Below are 18992 nucleotides of genomic sequence, written 5' to 3'. Positions count from 1 at the left end.
TAACTCTAACCCACAGGCTCTCAACCTGTTCCTGACTGTTTCTAGAGGTAGCTCCTCACCGTCTATCCACTCTTCAACAGAGGGCAACTCCCCCAACCTTCCTACCTCTCCTATCCCTTCTAAAGAGCCGATACTCCTCAGTGGTGGTATTCCAGTTATGGGAGTCATCCCACCATATTTCTGTGAAAGCAACAAGGTCACAATTTTCCAAACGCATCATGGTTTCTAACTCGTCCTGCTTATTTCCCAGGCTGTGTGCATTGGTATAAAGGCACTTCAGCTGGACTTTCCATCTCACTGTCTGTATAGAGGATCTAGCATCCCCTAGAACAGCAGCGTCCCCATCATCCCCTGCCTTAGTACATCCCTTTGTACTTCACCATCTTCACCCATAAAGTTTGCTATGAGCCCTCGAATGACCCACTCAACCCCAGTGGCCCTCATTTTGTCCCCTTCCCCCTTCGTACCTTATCCCTCCAAGCAGGTTACTCCCATCTGCAGTCATCATGTCAGGTGCCAAGTAAATTGCCCTGTGGTCAAAAAAAAAAAAAAAAGCAAAATTCCTGTTTTTGTACCAACTTCTAAGCCATTTATTTATGAGGTGTTTTTTTTTTTGGATCCTCTCAGTAGCCTTCCTTGCCACTAAAGGTATAGAAGAAAAAGCCACCTGCAAGCCCGCTCCATCAACACAGCCAGTGACTTGTGTACTAGCATCTTGTGTTGGGTCCTCAGTCTGAGTCTCCACACTTTTCTTAGCATCAGACATCCTTTCACGCATGCACAGGACCACAGTCTGGGTCTCCACATTCTGCTTGGCTGCAGTCTTCCTTTTACGTGAGCATGGGACCTCTGTCCTGGTCTCCACAATTTTTGTGGCCTTCCACCAGGTTGCTGCCAAGGCAAACCAGCAGATTCATTAACTATATAGCCTTAATGGGGTGTGACTGATTAGCCCAGCCCTGCTGCTGGTAGTGCTGGCTCTACCCTTGCCCCGAGCCCTCGCACTTATCACTCACTTGACAGTGATAGCAACCCTCCTTGCTATGTAGTACTGTGAATGGGTGGCATACAGTTTCTCCTCGTTAAATGAAGAAATGTGGAATTGCCTCGCTCATCCAGTTGGACACGTTTATTTTGATGTAGCCCAGCAGACAGTTGGATCTCTGGGCTGCAAGCACACACTGCTGGCTCATGCTGAGTTTTTTTGACCAACAGTATCCCTAACTCCTTTCCAGAAGGATTGGTTTCAATGAGCTTTTCTCCCAGTCTGTAATAACATAATAATTTTAAGAAAAACATTGTAATTGTCATTATGAAAGGCTAGCATTGATGAATTAACCAACTATGTCCTTCAAAATCTTGAGATTAGAAGCCAACTGAATATAAGTAATCTTTTCATGACTTATGAAGCAAAGCAAAGCAAAACATATGGACTTTCTTTGTTTTTGTGGTTTATGTTTTATATTTTGTTCTCTCAGCTCTCATGATGAAAATAGTTCATATTTTCCAAACCATAAAAGTGTACAGAAATGTGTTCAGCAAATATATTTCTCATATTTACAATGTACAATAAAAGTGAAAAAAAAAAAAAAAAAAAGGAAATAGGTTGAATAGGTGGCTTATTTACAAGAGTGTATTCAAAGAAAATCAAAGGAGATAAATGTGGATTTGTACTTGTGTTTGTAATTGCATGAATATAGCAAATGTTCAGGTAATGAGTTCACTTTAGAACTACCAGTATATGAAAGATCAGCTTAGATACCTAATAAACTAATTAACTAAGTTAATTTATTATTTTTTCTTAAGTTGTTGTTTTTCAGCTTCCCAGGGAAATGCATCATTTCTTTTTGTCTTGGAAGAAAAAAAATATACACTACAAAAATGTTTTTTTCTTTCAGAATGTAATTGATTAGATGCATCACTTCAATGCCACCTGTAATGACAATACTTTAATTCACACAATCTGAATCTGTAGATCCATCTTTATTATTTAATATCAACATATGCATAAGTCCAATTGAATTTAATGAAACTGAAGTATATACTTAATGTTAAGCATATGATTAAGTGCCTTTCTGAATTGTTACATAAAAAGGAACATCTGTTCCTTTGCTCTAAGTCTTAATTATTTCATCACTCATCACTTTATTTCATTTTTCTCTATTTGGGCAGGAGAGAATCATTCATTACCCATTGTTGATGATATCTATATCTTAGTGGACTATGCAATCAGGTGTATTTGAGGACTGTAAAAGTTCAAGTGTTGATATGAAGTCTGAGAATATGAGAGTAATTTTTGCTTTCTCTTCCATACTGTTCCTGGAGTCTAGCCTAGACTTCTTCTAAGGGTGTGTATTTGACCTGAAAAATATTCACAGCATCTTGAATATCATTAGGGGATAGGTCTGGAAAAAAAAAAAAAAAAAAAAAAAAAAAAAATGGTGCATATAGCATGCTGGAATCCAAAATCCTTAGACACATACTACTGTCTCTGCAGAAAAGTAAAGAGTCTTTGATCATTCTCTGGATTTGAGAACAAGAACAGGAGCATGGCTTGTAGTCATTTAGCTAAAGTCTCTCCTTGCTGCAGCCGAGAAGCTGTTGCTCATGTCATCTGTGAGGAATAAGCCTTGGAGTCCTCCAAACTACCCCACCCATGTCCTCATCTGGAAGAGTACTAGCTAATGAAGGCAAAAATAATTTTTAGGTGACTACTAGCAATTATATAACATGAACTGTTTTGAAATGATATTTAAACCATCTATTAGCTCTGTTTAATTTGTACCTTTACACAGCACATGTAAGAGGAGAATGGAACAAAACAAGCCATCCTATAAATGAGAATTGTTTAAATCAAGAGGAAACGACAAAAACAAAGGTATTCTAGCTAATCAGCCTCAGTAACATCTATGTCTGCCTCACTCTGAACTCCTAAGTGTCTTGGAATGAGAAAAAGCAAGAGCTCTGATTTCTGACAAGGCAAGGAACTTGCTGCTCTGAAGTCAAAGTGTTAGCAAAGTCATTCAGGAAATGAAAAGCGTATTTTCTTTTTTGATATTTTTTGATATCCAGACACCAGAAAACATAACATATATCTTTATTTTTGTCTTGCTTGATTTAGATTAAAGTTTATTTGGATAAGAATCCAAATAAATAAATCCATTTTATTTGGATAAGAAAAAAAAATAAAAATAAAAATAAAAGAGGAGAAATGCTTAATATAATTTACTATGCACTGTTAGGGTAACCTTTAGAGAAAATAAATGAAATATCAAGTTAGCCTTATAAACCAGGAGATTTGATATTATACCTTCTATAGATTAATGTCCTATAGATTGTGTGAGCATGAGGAAGATCTATGACATCATGACTTTCTGTATTTTTTCGAGTAATGTTTAAATTGTGAATTTATCTTGAAAAACTGAAATTTTAAAAAGGGTGGAAATAAGTTTATCTGACTTCTTCATTTTTTTATCCCTTTTTTGGAGGAGTAGAGGGACAAATTATAGCTATTCCTTAGTATATTAATCACGTTATGTAAAACCATGTTACAGCTCTTCAACCAAAAATTATAAGTCTGGAATCATAATACTTTAGTAGTGTAGACTGTGTGAGAAGTCATGATATGTCTTAAGTCAAACTTAACAGAACAAAGTAACGGACTGCAATTTTGCTGCTCATTATGCAAAGATGTTGGTTCCTAAGCTCAGAGTTTTTATTTTCTTTCCCATTTTTTCGCTATTGCTACATATTTATTCCTGAACTCTCCCTAACCTCAATAATAATTATAATAAAAGAAATTAAAAAGAAATCATGATATTATGAAAGAACAGAGAATTCAGCAGAATATTCTTACTATAGTCCTTCCAGAGCTTTTGGTTGCTGTGGATTCAAAACAATTTCATTTTCTTGTTCATGTCAGTCAATGTTTCTTACTAAAAAAAAAAAAAGAAAAAAAAAAAAAGAAAAAAAAAAAAAAGACATAAAAATAAAAGTAGTAAAGGTAGGAAGAAATTATTTAAATGGTTGTATTTCTGTTTAAGTATTTTGAAATCAGATTTCTAAGTGTTGAGCTAAAGCTGATAGAAGAATACAGTGTAGTTTTTTCAAGATTTGGATCGATAAAAAATTATTGTACAGAAAAATTGGAGAAAAATTACTGTAATCTCACAACAAAATTTGATGTAACCCCTAATGGAAAGTTGCTGATATATACTGGTATCTAGGAAAAGAAGGATCAAAGAATATATAACTAGCAACAAGTTAGTTGTTTCTAAGGAAGGGTATTCATAAATAATTTTAGGGCAAACGTAGCGGCTAGAACTAATTAAACTTTTTGTCTAATTAATATATATATTTTTTTAACTACAGAACTATATAGCTAAAATAACTTTTCTTCTTAACATTTAGTAAAAGTTATTATGCAAACAAAGGACAATGAAAAAATAGATGAGCAATATACGTAAATTGTATGATATAAAATTATTTCTCATTATATCTCATTTAACATATTTCTTTCAGGATAAGATGTTCCCAGCTTTGGCAATACAACCCAGCACTTTTGAGGCTAAATGCAAAACAAAACATAAAAAAGTTCTGAGAAATGTGTGTTTTAATTCTTTCTCGTAAGGAATAACTTAATGTGAAACTGTTTTGTTTCTTTTTCCATACAAAATCTTCACTGAACTCCTCAAGTACCAAACTGCAAGCTGCTGATACATTTTATTAAGACACCTGAAATAGTTGAAATTTGTCAGAGCCAAAGATCTTGGTATTTCTTTGTAATCCCTTGTTTTAATTTTCTTCAAGATATTATTGTTTGAAGTCTTAGACATCTCTCTAGTGCTCTGAAATTTAAGGTCATTTTCACCTTGAATATTCTCTTTTGACAGTTGATAGCTACCTACATACCTATTGATTGTTAGCTGTGCTTCTTCTGGACTATTAGGTGACTCTATCTACACTCAGTGGGAATCCATTGTGTTCTTCTTCTACCCTGGCAACTATACTGTTCTGAATATATTGTAAAAGATACTCTACCTCCCAGTACTGTCTATTCTGCCCCCCTGGTAATCACTCTCCTCCCTCACAATTCACAAGAAAGACTCAGTGTGTCTCCATTCTGTTTTTAATCGCTATCCTGGCGTATTCCTCTACTCCAAATTATTGCATTTTATTCCCTTGGTATCTCTCTCATCTCTGCTTTTCATCCTTAACTGCTCTGCTGAGCTCTCATGTTCACAGTTCATTTCCCTTTGACTTGCCATGGATGAAAGTTCCATCCATAGTCCAGTAGTGAGCTGGGATTACAGCATGAGGCTAGCATGTCTCTGCTGGTCTGTCATTGAAGTATATATCTTGATCCTTTTATCAAAGACCATGACAGTTCTTCTTATATTAAAACCACATACAGCTTCCAACAGGTATTTGCTTTTGTGCTTTTTTAAATCTTTTTGTGAAAATCTTCAGTTCTTAAAAGTTTTCCTTTTTTAAAAAGCAGGCATCAAGTCAACAGTTTTATAAAATTTCATGTATACTCATAAAAACTGAAATGAGTTACATGGTGCTAACTTCTGTTATCATTGTAAAAATATCACACAACTATCTGGCATATTTTGAATGGTTTTTGATAACGTTTATTTACTTTTCTGTTTGTTTACCAGTTCTGCCAATGATAACACATGCTGTTGCATACGCTACATCTTTCAAGATAAAATTCTAAGAGAGTGAAGCTCCAAGCAAGCACGTTTTTCACTATCATGATAATTACACCTATTCTTGAATTTCTTGAACTCTTAACAATTAAAGCACTGCTTTTGGAAATGCTTTCATTAAGTGAGAGTAGCATCATCAACACGGAGATTGTGAACTCCATCTGGACAAATACCTATGTTACTATTTGTAGTATAACATATATGCCTTTGACTTCCTGAAGCTAGGAGTTTAAGGAAAGGAAGTGACTAAAATCATAGAATCATAGAATGGCTTGGGTTGAAAAGGACCTCTAGAACCATCAGTCTCCAATCTCCCTGCCACAGATAGAGTTGCTAGCCTCTAGATCAGGTGCTAGATCAGATTGTCCAGAGCCCCATCAAACCTGGTCTTAAACACCTCCAGAGATGGGGCATCCACAATCTCTCTGGGCAACCTGATCCAGTACCTAATCACTCCCTCAGGAAAAAGAAGACTTTCCCATCTGATCTAAATTTTATTGAAAGTAAATATTAATTCCATAGTTACCATTAAGCTGATAAAACATTCTAAAATAATTACCTTACTATACAATAATTTAGAAAGTAAATAAACTCACAAGTTTGGGGAATAAATAAACGCTCCATTATAAGTATTACACAGAATCACAGAATCACAGAATCACCCAGGTTGGAAGGGACCTCAAGGATCATGTAGTTCCAACCCCCCTGCCTAGCAGGGCCACCAAACATACACATTCAGATCAGGTTGCCCAGGACCCCGTCCAACCTGGCCTTGAACACGTCCAAGGACGGGGCATCCACAACCTCCCTGGGCAGCCCGTTCCAGGGCCTAACCACTCTCCTTGTAAAGAACTTCCCCCTAACATCCAACCTAAATCTTCCCTCCTTCAACTTGGATCCATTTCCCCTAGTCCTGCTGTTGTCAGCTCTTTTGAAGAGTTTACTCCCCTCCTGGGTGTAGGTTCCCTTCAGGTATTGATAGGCTGCAATGAGGTCACCCCGCAGCCTTCTCTTCTCCAGGCTGAACAAGCCCAACTCCCTCAGCCTGTCCTCATAGGGGAGGTGCTCCAGCCCCCTGATCATCTTAGTCGCCCTCCTCTGGACCCTTTCCAAGATCTCTATGTCTTTCTTGTACTGAGGGCTCCACACCTGGACACAGTACTCCAGATGGGGCCTCACAAGAGCCGAGTAGAGAGGGACAATCACCTCCCTCTCCCTGCTGACCACCCCTCTCCTGATGGAGCCCAGGATCCCATTTGCCTTTTGAGCTGCCAGAGTGCACTGCTGGCTCATGTTCAGTCTCTCGTCCATCAGGACCCCCAGGTCCTTCTCTGCCGAGCTGCTCTCAAGGACCACTCCTCCCAGCCTGTACGGGTGCCTGGGGTTCTTCCGGCCCAAATGCAAAACCTTGCACTTTGCCGTGTTGAACCTCATTAGGTTCACCCGAGCCCAGCCCTCCAGCCTGTCGAGGTCCCTCTGAATGGCATCCCTTCCTTCCACCGTATCAACCACACCACTCAGCTTGGTGTCGTCAGCAAACTTGCTGAGGGTGCACTCAATTCCCTCATCGATGTCATTGATAAAGATGTTAAAGAGCACCGGTCCCAAGACAGACCCTTGGGGGACACCACTTGTTACTGGCCTCCACCTGGACATAGAGCCATTGACCATCACCCTCTGTCTGCGGCCTTTCAACCAATTGCTTATCCATCGGATAATATTCTATCACAAGTAGAGTTTAATACAAGAATCATCTGTCACTGTCCTAAGATACCACACTATGTAAGCTTTATACTGACAAATAAGCAGGTAAGATGTGTGCCCCATCTGTGAAATTAAGTTTAAATGGTAATTTTGTTTCAATATACTTAACCAATGTAAATTACTTCTTTTTCTGTTTTTTGTTGTTTGTTTGTTTGTTTCTTTGTTTGTTTTCTCCCCAAAGCTCTTATATATCTTCTCTACTTCAAAATTCTCATTCTTTCATAGTGTATTTTTCTGTGGAGAAAATGTTCTTTATATACAGACCCAGAAAAAATATTCAATGTTTAGAGTTGTTGGTTAATTAACAATTTCTTAATACTATTCTTATGAGGGTCCTTAATTATGTACTATAATATCTTGGATTAACCCATCAGGTGGCAGACATGTTAAAGTTATGATTTCAGATTGAGACGATTACACTTCCAACTCAGCAACAGAAATTGGTCAAGCAGTCTAGTAAGAACAATGGTACATTTGGGGAGAAGTGATAAGCCAAGGAATTGTAGATATCTCAGGCATTTAGAGTTCTGAAGGGTAATACTACTCTTCTTAATGAGCTTTTATATATACTTCTGTTAAAGCTACAACAATGATCAAAAGTACAGATTGCACAAATGTTTGGAGACTCTTTTATTTTCTTTTTCTTTCTTCTATTTTTTTTTCTTTTTCTTTTTTTTTTTCCGAGAAAGACCTACTTTTGTTTTTAGCTATTCATGATCATCATTTAAAGCTGAAGATCTGAAGTTTATTTCAAGTTGAAATTTCCTAATTTCTTCTAATTGGATCTCGCTACGCTTTTGTCTGCTAAATTAAATAACCATTATGGAAAAGCATCTCATGGGGTTGTGATTAAGTTGCTTCTTAATCTTCTCTGCAACAGACTATATAGTCATTTCCTTGTGTTTCTCATTAAAAAGTGTATTAATCAGACCACAAAATACTCTAGAAGCAGTTTTCAGTTGTTTTTCAAAAGTTTTCTTATCCTCTTATAATGTTACCTCTTATAATGTTTCCTGCTCCCTCTCTCCAGTGCTTTACAATATCTGTATTTCAAGTAGTAAAGGTCTTGTGACGGAGGTCTGAGAAATATTTTGCGTTTTGTACGGTGTGAATGTATGTAGAATGCATTGTTCTTCCTTCTCCTCAGGACTGAATTTCAATTACACAGTACCTTGACTTGCAATATTCTGTGCTCAGTGACCTTGGAAGTAATTTCTATTTCTATAAGCCTAACTGTGATTTTCAAATATTTCTCTCATCAGTGTCACACAGGTAGAATATATTACCTTAGGGCTTTTGTTGTTGTTGCTGTTTCAAATCACATATTCAATTAGGAAGATATAATTCTGGAGTTAAGTGCACAATGATTCCTTCTTACAATAAATTTCAGCCTATAGTTGCTTCTATAGTGTCACAACAGTTATCACTTATTTTCCATCTATTTATAGGATTGTAGCTGGACAGCCTGCAGAAATGAGGACAAATGATTTTAGAGTGTTTTTTGATTTAGATCCTCTTTAATTGCCGTCTAATTTCCTTCTGAACACTATTTTCTTGTGTTTTTACCAACTCATGGAGAAATAGGATTTTTTTTTTTCTCAGATGAGTTCAAAGGGGAAATTTGCCTTGCCATTCACAAGCAGGATTAATTCAAACAAAGAAATAAAAATGTTGGAGTGTATTGATTATCTGTCAATAAATGCTTCTAATAAGATAGAAAAAAAATATATTAAAAAAAATAATTAAAAAAAAAACCTAAAAATGCTCAAGCTTTATAAAGCTTTAAATTGGGAAAATTCCTGGATGGAAGGAATTTGAATAAATATTTAATTCTTCGTTCTAATATCCTCTCAACAATTATTTCCTTCTCTGATTAGCCCAGCTAGCCAACTTTGTTATTCCATTTTCTTTCTTTTGTCTCCAGCTACAAAATTCCTCAAGTGTAGTGCAGCTCATATTGTATATCTTATCTTACTTCGTATTCATTTGATATTTCTCTCAGAATTGCAGAAAAAAAAAAAAAAACCCACAAAACAACACAACAACCTCCTATTAAAAAAAAAAAGTGGTTGTACATGGAATTTAAGGTGAACAATTTCTATTTCTCCAAATACATAGTATTTGTTATGCTTTGTATGTCTTTTGTATATCTGAATTTCATTGAATATGAGAAATGAAATCATATTTTGGCAATTAAATACACTATGTTGTGCTTTTATGTTAAAATTCTGATTTTTCATTAACAATATACTTATCCAAAAAATGTTTTAATGCAAAACATTGGATTGACTAGGTTATAGGCAGAATTATCCATTGTAATATTATGTAGTCTTATGTAATATGAATAAAAACTGGTTGTTGTTGTGCTTTATTTATCTAACATGCAAATCTGAATAGAAAATTCATTCTGTTAAAGACATTGATAACTGCTTCAGTAAGGAATCATTCTTCAGTAAGAATTAGTTACCAGAAAAAATCTCTTGAAATTCTGGTAGGTCATTCACTCCTTCATTCACATACTGTATATTCTCAGACATTTTGACCAAGCAAATTTTAAATGAATCATTGAGTACCTATCCTTATTCTGTAAAGTAGATATGTTTAGCAGTATTACCATAAAGCAGCATCTCCAGACATTTCTATATTTCTTTCTCTTCTATTTCATTATTCTTTGCTGTACCACTAAGAAACACTAAACAGACTTTTGTGATCTTCTAGAGTGATAAGAGTTTTTACAAGCAGATTACCTTCATGGCCTCCACAATTCTGGCTGGGCAGACTACCTCACTGACACCATGCTTGTGCAGTGATTAAATAGTTTTGGATTATAAGTTATGGGTAAATTCTGAAGTTTCAGTATACTTAAAATTTAAACAAGGAGGAAGGGGAAAAAAAACCCTCAAGAAATCAGTGATGAAGTAATCTTCAATTTTCACAACATATTACTTGTTTGCTCATTACTGGATATTAGATTTAAGGAAATTATCATATATAGAATTTGAATTTTCAGTCATGACTGTCAGATGTAACTTAGTTTTCTGTGAGCTCATCTCTTTTCATCTTCCCTATGATCTAAGAAGGACACCCTTATAATAAAAAGCTTCATGTCGAAATTCTGGATGCAAATAAGCTTTCTCATGAACTTTTCAATCCAAAACGACAGTAACAACTCTAACTTTCATTGTGATTTCTGTGCCTCAAAAATAGTCAAAAAATAGTGTCTTAAGATGACAATTAGCTCAATTGCGTAGTGTAATTGTGTTCTTTGTGTCTGTTGTAGTTTCCTTGGAAATGAATAGGAGGTGTTACTTTCAGTGCAATTTACATATATGCAGCTCAATACAATTCCTCTTCACTCAGTGTGGCCTAGATAAACTGAAAGACTGGAAAACCATAGATTAGAAGGAGAAAGAATGCTTGGACGTTAAAGGTTCTAAATGGTATATTTCCCAGTGAATTATTTCCTTTTCTTTTTCTTTTTTTTTTTTTTTCTGTTTTGTTTCTTGCCATCAGAGCTCATGGGATAATTGAACTACTTTGCTGATGTGTTTTTTCCATGAAATAATGTAAGCAAAATGCTCAATTATACCATAATGAGTCTCAGTTTAAAATACAAGAAGAAGACATCAGAATTAACCATGGATGAGTGCTGCCATTCACCATGGCTGATTAGGATATAACAATGATTTACTGTGTTTGGCAGTAGGATTTATATGCCAAGTTGCCATTAAAATTTCATGATGTGAGCTCTCAGGAATTCATGTATTAGTCTCACTACTATTCAATAAGCATAAAATGATGACAAGGTCTTGAAGTTCAAGTAAAAGTTTTAAAAAGCTGATTAAAAGTTAAACTTCAAGAAAGAAAATTACAGACTAAACTTTTCTGAACGTCTGATTTTTCCTTAACACTAGATAAAATCTTATTATCCTAGGTACATAACCTTTTGACTTTGAATGTATTTTATGGAGTATAGATTAATTGAAAGATTAACCAAGTAATTAATACTTTTTGTTCCAGGAAGGGTCCATGTAAGTGTAAAATCCTTAATTTATTTTCCTGGGGAACTAAATTTCAATGTTAAGATGGATTTTCCACTTTTTTTTTTTTTTTTTTTTTTTAAGATTTTTCTGCAACTTAGATAAGTAAGAAATGCTTTCCCTGCAGTGTCTGGAAGACAGTTAAATTTACTGAACAAGCAGAACAATGTTCATTACAGAGGAACACAAAAATGAGCAGTACATTCTTTAATATCTTTTGTGTATTCAAGTATGTGTGAGGAACAGAGAAACAAACACAGAGAAAGCACAATAGGATCTTGCTTGTTAATTTCTGTATTTTAAAATAAAAACAAAGCAAAACAAACCTCTACACTTGACACTGTAAAAGGATGCTACAAATTAAATGCTTGTATATCTCCCTTCTGACCCCTCCTCCCTCCCCCCCAAAAAAGAAAACATTTCTTCCTGCTAGTGATAAAGCTAACTGACATGGTAGCTGAAATTATTTTGAAAGAACAAAGCTCAAAATTCACCTCAGTATGACTTAGAGAAAAAAACAGAAGCATAGAAACAAAAGCTTATTGTTCATGTCTCCTTTGCTTGGCCTGGAATAAATCTGCATTTGTTTCAGAAGACCCATATTTATTTTAAAAGGATAGAATAAGATAAAGGATGGGCACATCTCTGAAAGGAATTATTGTTTATAGATTTCCAGTGCTTTTCAAGAGCATTGAAAAGATCATGCGATCTCAAACAAAATCAATAGTAGCCTCTGTCCTAAAAAATCTTTCAGTTATTAGAAGTTCATAGATGATCTGTGAACTTTCTGAAGAAATTACAGATTTTGGTAAATGTATGCCTGATAACTGAATAATGAAAATGAAACTGGGATCTAAAGGAGGATTAGAAATCCAAAGATCATAGTTAAATTGTAGTTCACAAGTAGATTGCACTGAAACACTGAATGAATAACATGATCTCATAGCTCTTTATAACACAAATTCAATGCAAGAACTTTTCTCCTGCAGTTAAACCGTGTAATATCATCAACAACCAACATAATCATAAATTTATAATGCTTTATTAATTAGTCTTAAATTATATACGCATGCTGTGCCAGAAAAAGTAATTAGCATCATGTTATTGATCAATAGCACAATTGGAACAACTCAAATAAAAAGATTAAATGCAGTGTTGGACACAAAATTGTTCTTGGGTCTTCAAAAAGCATAAGCCTTATATGGAGTGGCTGAGGGAGCTTGGATTGTTTAGTCTGGAGAAGAGAAGGCTCAGGGGGACCTTATCACTCTCTACAATTAACTTGAAGGGGATTGTGGTGAAGTGGTGGTTCGCCTCTTCTCTCATGTGACTAGCAATAAGACTAGGGAAGGGAATGGCCTAAAGTTGTGCCATGGGAGATTCAGCTTAGACGTTAGGAAATATTTCTTCTCCCAGAGAATGGTCAGGCACTGGAATGGGTTTCCCAGGAAGGTGGAGGAGCTGCAGTCCCCAGAGGTTTTCAAGAAGGGTTAGATGTTGGACTGAGGGACATGGTTTAGAGGGAAATATTGATAATATGTGGACAGTTGGACTGGATGATCTCATAAACCTTTTCCAAACTTGGTTGGATGATTCTATGATTCTAAAAGTGGAGTAAATCAGCTCTAATGAATCTGATATTCTACCAACATATGCGTCTGCTTTCCAGTTATGTGCAACTAACATTTCTTCTAAACTTTAATATTATAAAGTAATTCATTTTAATACTATTTGAGATTTTCATTTTTTCTTTTTTGAGGATTTTTTGTTTTGTCATGTTTTACAGATTCTGTCAGCTAATCACTACCACCATCCAAACAACTTTTTCCCTTTATGTATGATTATTTTCTGTATCTCTGTGCTGCATTTTCAAATTAAAAAAATTCAGCTCATTTTTAACATTTATAGTAGACATTCTTTTAAAAAAATATATCTTAATGTATTCTCTACTCTGTTCCACTTATGCATATGCTATATTTATTCGGAGTCACATGTTAGCATTCTTATTTAAATGTAAGTCATTCACAGACTTTTTTGAATAGTTGGCTTGTCCAATATGGCAGTGCCTTTTCCCTTTATGATTTCTACAGGAGCATAACTGACTTCAGACAATCAGGTGAAAGATCACATGAATTTGACCTCCAGAGCAAGAGGCTCAATCAGGCTCTCTTAAAATTTCAGCATATCCATCTGCTCAGTGATGGACAGGGTAGAATCCTTAGCATCTGGTGTAGTAATTTCCCTATGACTAAGAGAGAAATCATCCAACTACAGATATATAGCACAGAATTAAATGGAGCATAAAAACATCCTAAAGAGCTCTTGATTCCTTCTTACACAGAAAATAATCAAGCCTTTAAGGCACCTCCAAAGATATTTGTAAGCTTCAATGAGAAATGAGTAGATGAGCATCATTGGAAAGTGCAAAGATGTCACATGTTATTTACATTATAAGATAAGACACATTGAGTCCCAGGAGGTGCTGAGCTTTAGCTATAGGATTCATGTAACTTCATTGTCGTATTACATTATTTAGTAGTTTACATGCAGAGTGGGTTTCTTTCTCTTTCTTTTTCTTTTTTTTTTTTTTTTTTTTTTTCTTTTGTATATTTGTTTTTCTGATGAACTTTTAAATACCCATTTTTGGGGTCAGAAAATTTTCCTGATTACACGTTAAAGAGTCAAAAAAACAAACAATAATTATGTCTGGGGAGACTGAAGCTCCCTTAAAAAATCATTTATATATATAAAAAAAGAAAAATCTAAAATATTTTGTTGATATGTATGATGCCTCTGTATTTCTCTAAATAATTGTACATTCTATGCCTCAGCATTAAGTGATATGCTGTTTTATTTGCTATCTCATATTCCTGACAAGGACTAGATGCAACATGCAGTTGTAACATGATGATTTATCTGGCACAAGAGAGGTATTGGTTGAGCTGTGTTTCAGAAGCATGCTTTTCTCTGTATTATGGAAAAAGCTTGTCTTGATTATTTAATTTAAGATTACCTACAAACCCAAAAGGCTATACAACATATATTAGGGGGGGAAAAAAAAAAAAAAAAAAAAAAAAAAAGGAAGAAAAAAAAAAGGAAGAAAAAAACCCAACAGTAATAGTAAAAATAAAAAAAACAACTATGCATATGTTTTGACCTTTTTCATTTGCTGTATGCAATTTTGCTTTCATTTTGCTTTAATTAAATGGTGTCCAGCCATTTAATTAAACAACAACCTTAAGAGATGTAAAATAGATGACAGATGCCATAATCATCCTTTGGTGATCAAAGTATATCTGAGAATATATTGGAGAGATAAACTAAACCAGTCAAGTAAAAATGAAAAATTAAACATACATTTTTAACACAAGTTCTCCTTAAAATTAACTATCAAGAAAAGAATACACTTTTAAATATGCTTTAATCAGAAAAGTGTTTTTGTTAATGATTGAATCCAAGACACAGTACAGGAGTTGCAGGATAACACATTAAGATCTGTTTCAGGTAGAACGTTTATCTATAGGACCTAGCAGTAATTTGAAGAGTTCACAAGTAATTAATTAATAATTAATTTTTAGCAGAAGGTACGCAGATTGTATTCAAATGGATACAACTACAGTGTATGTGTCAATTAGTGATGTTCATAACATTTTTCCAATTACAAGTACACTATGCATCAGCAGTATGAAGGATGACCATTATATGCAAAACTCTCCAGGAAACTTTGCTGAATTTCACCACATCAAGTTTTTCTTCTTGGTAAAACTCCAAATATTTATTTTAGAATAAAAACTTAAATAAGTGATAGTAAAGAAGTGTTAGTTTCTTCTAGAGATACATTTGTATGATACAAAATCAGCTATGAGACTTCTATGTTCAATAACATGTAACTCAAGAAAATTCAAATACAACAATTTTTCTGTTGTGTTGTTTGAAGCAGTTATGATAGGTTGGAAAGAACTGATTATCTAAAATTATCAAACAGAAAGCTCCAAAGTTTGACCCCTTTTGCTTAGTGTATTAGCAGCTGAGACTGAGCTATGGCTGTGTTTAAAATCATTATCTCAACTTAACATATAGTTCATTCAGAACACATCACTTTTCATTCTTCTGCTTCTGACTATCAAACCATGTTGTTAGATACTTTCAGCCAGACTAGCTAAGAGACTAAAAAAATATATATATATATTTTTATTAGGCAGCTCTACAATGCTTTCTATGGCCCTCTAACTAACTGCCTGGTGTTACCTGCAAAATCTTCAACAGCAATTTCATTATTAATAATGGCAGCTGCACTAGAAAGCCTATTTTTAAAATTATCTATAAACACCTATACATTAACTAACACATGTTTTAGCCTGTGTTATCAGCAATGGTAATTCAGTAGGTATTTTGTACATTTTAAGGCTTGCTGGTCAGCCAGTACAAAGATAGAATGGAATGGAAGAAAATAATAAGTAGACTGACCAATATGATTGAATTCCCTGTTTTATGAGCATTTATTGAAAATTTTCTTTTCACTGAGTTGCTCCAAGAAAGGGTGATTGACTTTACATCTCTTCTGCAGTAGATTATCTAGATTATTTAGAGATATCACAGACTTCTAATCTGGGAGACAAAACTCTCAGTGTTACTAGTTGGGGGATCGTCAAACTATAGGCATTGCTTTGAGGAATTGCTATCTCAACATTTCTGCTGACAGGACTGTGAATCTCTACCAGCCAGAATAGATGAAGAGGTCACAGTTGTTTATGCCTGTGTTGTACATTAGTCCAGCGTGTGAGTGTTGCTGAATGCAGCCCTTGACCAGTAATGTCACTATCCGTCATGTCACTATCCTTCATGTGACTATCCTCTACCTTCATGTGTCTATGTGTGTCTGGGATACATGCTAAGTTTTGCTACTCATCAGACCTACAGAAGGGAAAATAGCAGCCATATCCTAGCCTTGGCAGAAACCCCAGTGTCCTGAATAGTCACATCATGTCAGCTGGGGAGCAGACCCAGCCATGGATGACAGGCACCTCCTCAAAGACAGGGCAGGCTAAGGCCAGGCTAGCTTCTTGACCTGGGACAATCATGACTATGTCCAGTGAAGAAACCCAGGCTATGACTGATCTGGAGGCTGGGCCAGGCAGTTGGGATGTGGCTGAGACAAAACTGGGGTGTCAGCATGTGGATTTGGGTGAATATCAGTGAGTCCCAAGCCTAGGCAAGGTGGGTTGCGCTGCAGTAAGCAGGAGTTGTAGCTCTGGGGAAACCTCAGTTTAATAGAAATTCCCATGAGAAGGCAGAACAGATTCTCACTGAAGCTTTTCAGACTTTGAACAGAATTGCCAAATCCTCAAAGGTAGAGGGATATGCCCAGGACTCTGACAGAGTATATAGCGTGGAAGGCAATGTCTTCTACCTATTGCAGACAAACTAGTGACAAGTGTCTTCCATTTTCACACTGATCTGCTAAACAAGTACTAACTGTTTCTTTTCATGCCTCAGGCATGGCCCACACTTGATCATAATGTGACCTGGATTACAGTGGTCTAACGGAAATAACTGAGGTAAACAGATGCCAAAATCAGGACACATAATTATCTTCTTACCAAGTTACTTATATCAGCATGAGGTGATAATGCATGAATCCTTTGAATGACTGCATTTGCCATCTGCTATTCACTTGCAGAGTAGTGTTTATGCTTAGCATTTCTCAACACTCACAAGCAGTATTCAGCTACCCTCAAGTAGGAGCAGGAATTGTGAGAGCTATTCCTTATAAGAATGTGATTATGTGATTGTAATAAGCATTTAATGTTAAAATGGGTTTAAACATTTTCCTAATGAAATATTTTGTGTTCACCTGGAGCTTATCTGTCACAAGAAGCCCTTGTCTGTGCAGTTAAGCTAATGAGAGAAGTTACACTGAAAGAATCATAGAATCATTATGGTTGGAAAAGACCACAAAGTTCAACTAGTCCAACCATCAAACCATCACCACGGTGCCCGCTAAACCATGTCCCTCAGTGCCACATCTACTCTTACCTTGAAAACTTCCAGGGACAGTGACTCCCCCACCGCCTGTTCCAATACCTCACCACTCATTCTGTAGTCATTCATCAGTATTCATTACTTTATTAGCTGTTCTTGGTAATATTATTTATGGCAATTTTCAAACAGTTGCAAATCTCGTTAAGATTTTTTGTGCAGTAAGCCTTTATCAGTGTAGAAGCTTAAAGTTTGCAGACTCTATGGTGATCTGAAGGCTGAATATAGCAGTAGAAAATACACTGATCCCTTAACAAGATATGCTGTTGGATGGGATTGATTTACAGAAGCACAAATCAGCATTCTGACTTTTTTAGAATCTATTAAAAAAGATTCAAGCTAAAGACATTTATAAGAATGCAACAGTAGTTCCCTGATGTCTTTCAAAGTGTAATTTACTAGTAAAAAACAAAACAAAATCCTACATAGAAAATATTTTTAGTACTTTTAACGGTGTTTTGTATCATGCATAATAATGTGAATGACTTTTAAAATAAAATTTATTTCATAATAAGTCTGTTGGCATTCCCTTTATACACTACTGAGACTTCCAATATAAATTTTTATATCTGAAAACATATTAAACATTCACCTTATACTTCCCCCCCCACCCCAGCACTGACTTCCTAATCTATTATTTCTTTTCCAAGAAATATTGCTTACATATTCAAATGTTAAAAATATTTCACAGCAACTGACTTCACATCCTGTTCAAGACTGCCCTGGAAACAATTGCTGGCAACATACCAGCCCTTTTGTCAATAGCTGAATGGCCTCTGCTACTGAGAAAACAATAGAATAAAAAGTAGTACAGCTTAATTAACATTAGTGTCTACATGTGTAATTGTAGGACTATGGAATTTTTTGAATATGAAAAGAAAACTACTGGCTAGAAGCAAAACCACATTTGGAAGAAACAAGCACATTTGATGTAGAAGAGAAAATGCTAACCTGAAAAATGTATTTTCTGAGGAGAAATATGATGTGATTTTCAAGTTTTGAAACATAAGAAATTAATCTTTGATGCTAGAAGAAGCAAAATCTTAATGACAGTTTTCTCATCAAAAATTGAAATCTATATGCCACCGAAGTTTTTATAATTAAAGCATTGCATGAATATAAATATATTGGTTAGGGTTTTTTTTGCAGTTAATAGTAAAACCAAGGGTAAATGTATCTCTTCCAGTCTAAAAATATAAATAATTTTGCACTGACTTCTTTATTTTCTTAATGAAAAATAGCACTTGAGATATGGATTTACTAATACCTCACTTCAGTTTAGAATCCTCATTCTATAACATTCAAATATAAAAAATTATTTTTAAGATGAATTTCCTTTATACTTCCATCCTGTGGCTGTATTCTTCATTTCATCTGATTTACTGCTAGATTTTTAATAAGAGAGTCAAGTTGTAAATGAATAATTTAATTTATA

This window comes from Tympanuchus pallidicinctus, unplaced genomic scaffold (genome assembly GCF_026119805.1).
Source record: "Tympanuchus pallidicinctus isolate F22 unplaced genomic scaffold, pur_lepc_1.0 scaffold5, whole genome shotgun sequence".
NCBI classification, from domain to species: Eukaryota; Metazoa; Chordata; class Aves; order Galliformes; family Phasianidae; genus Tympanuchus; species Tympanuchus pallidicinctus.
This window is presented reverse-complemented; position numbering follows the sequence as displayed.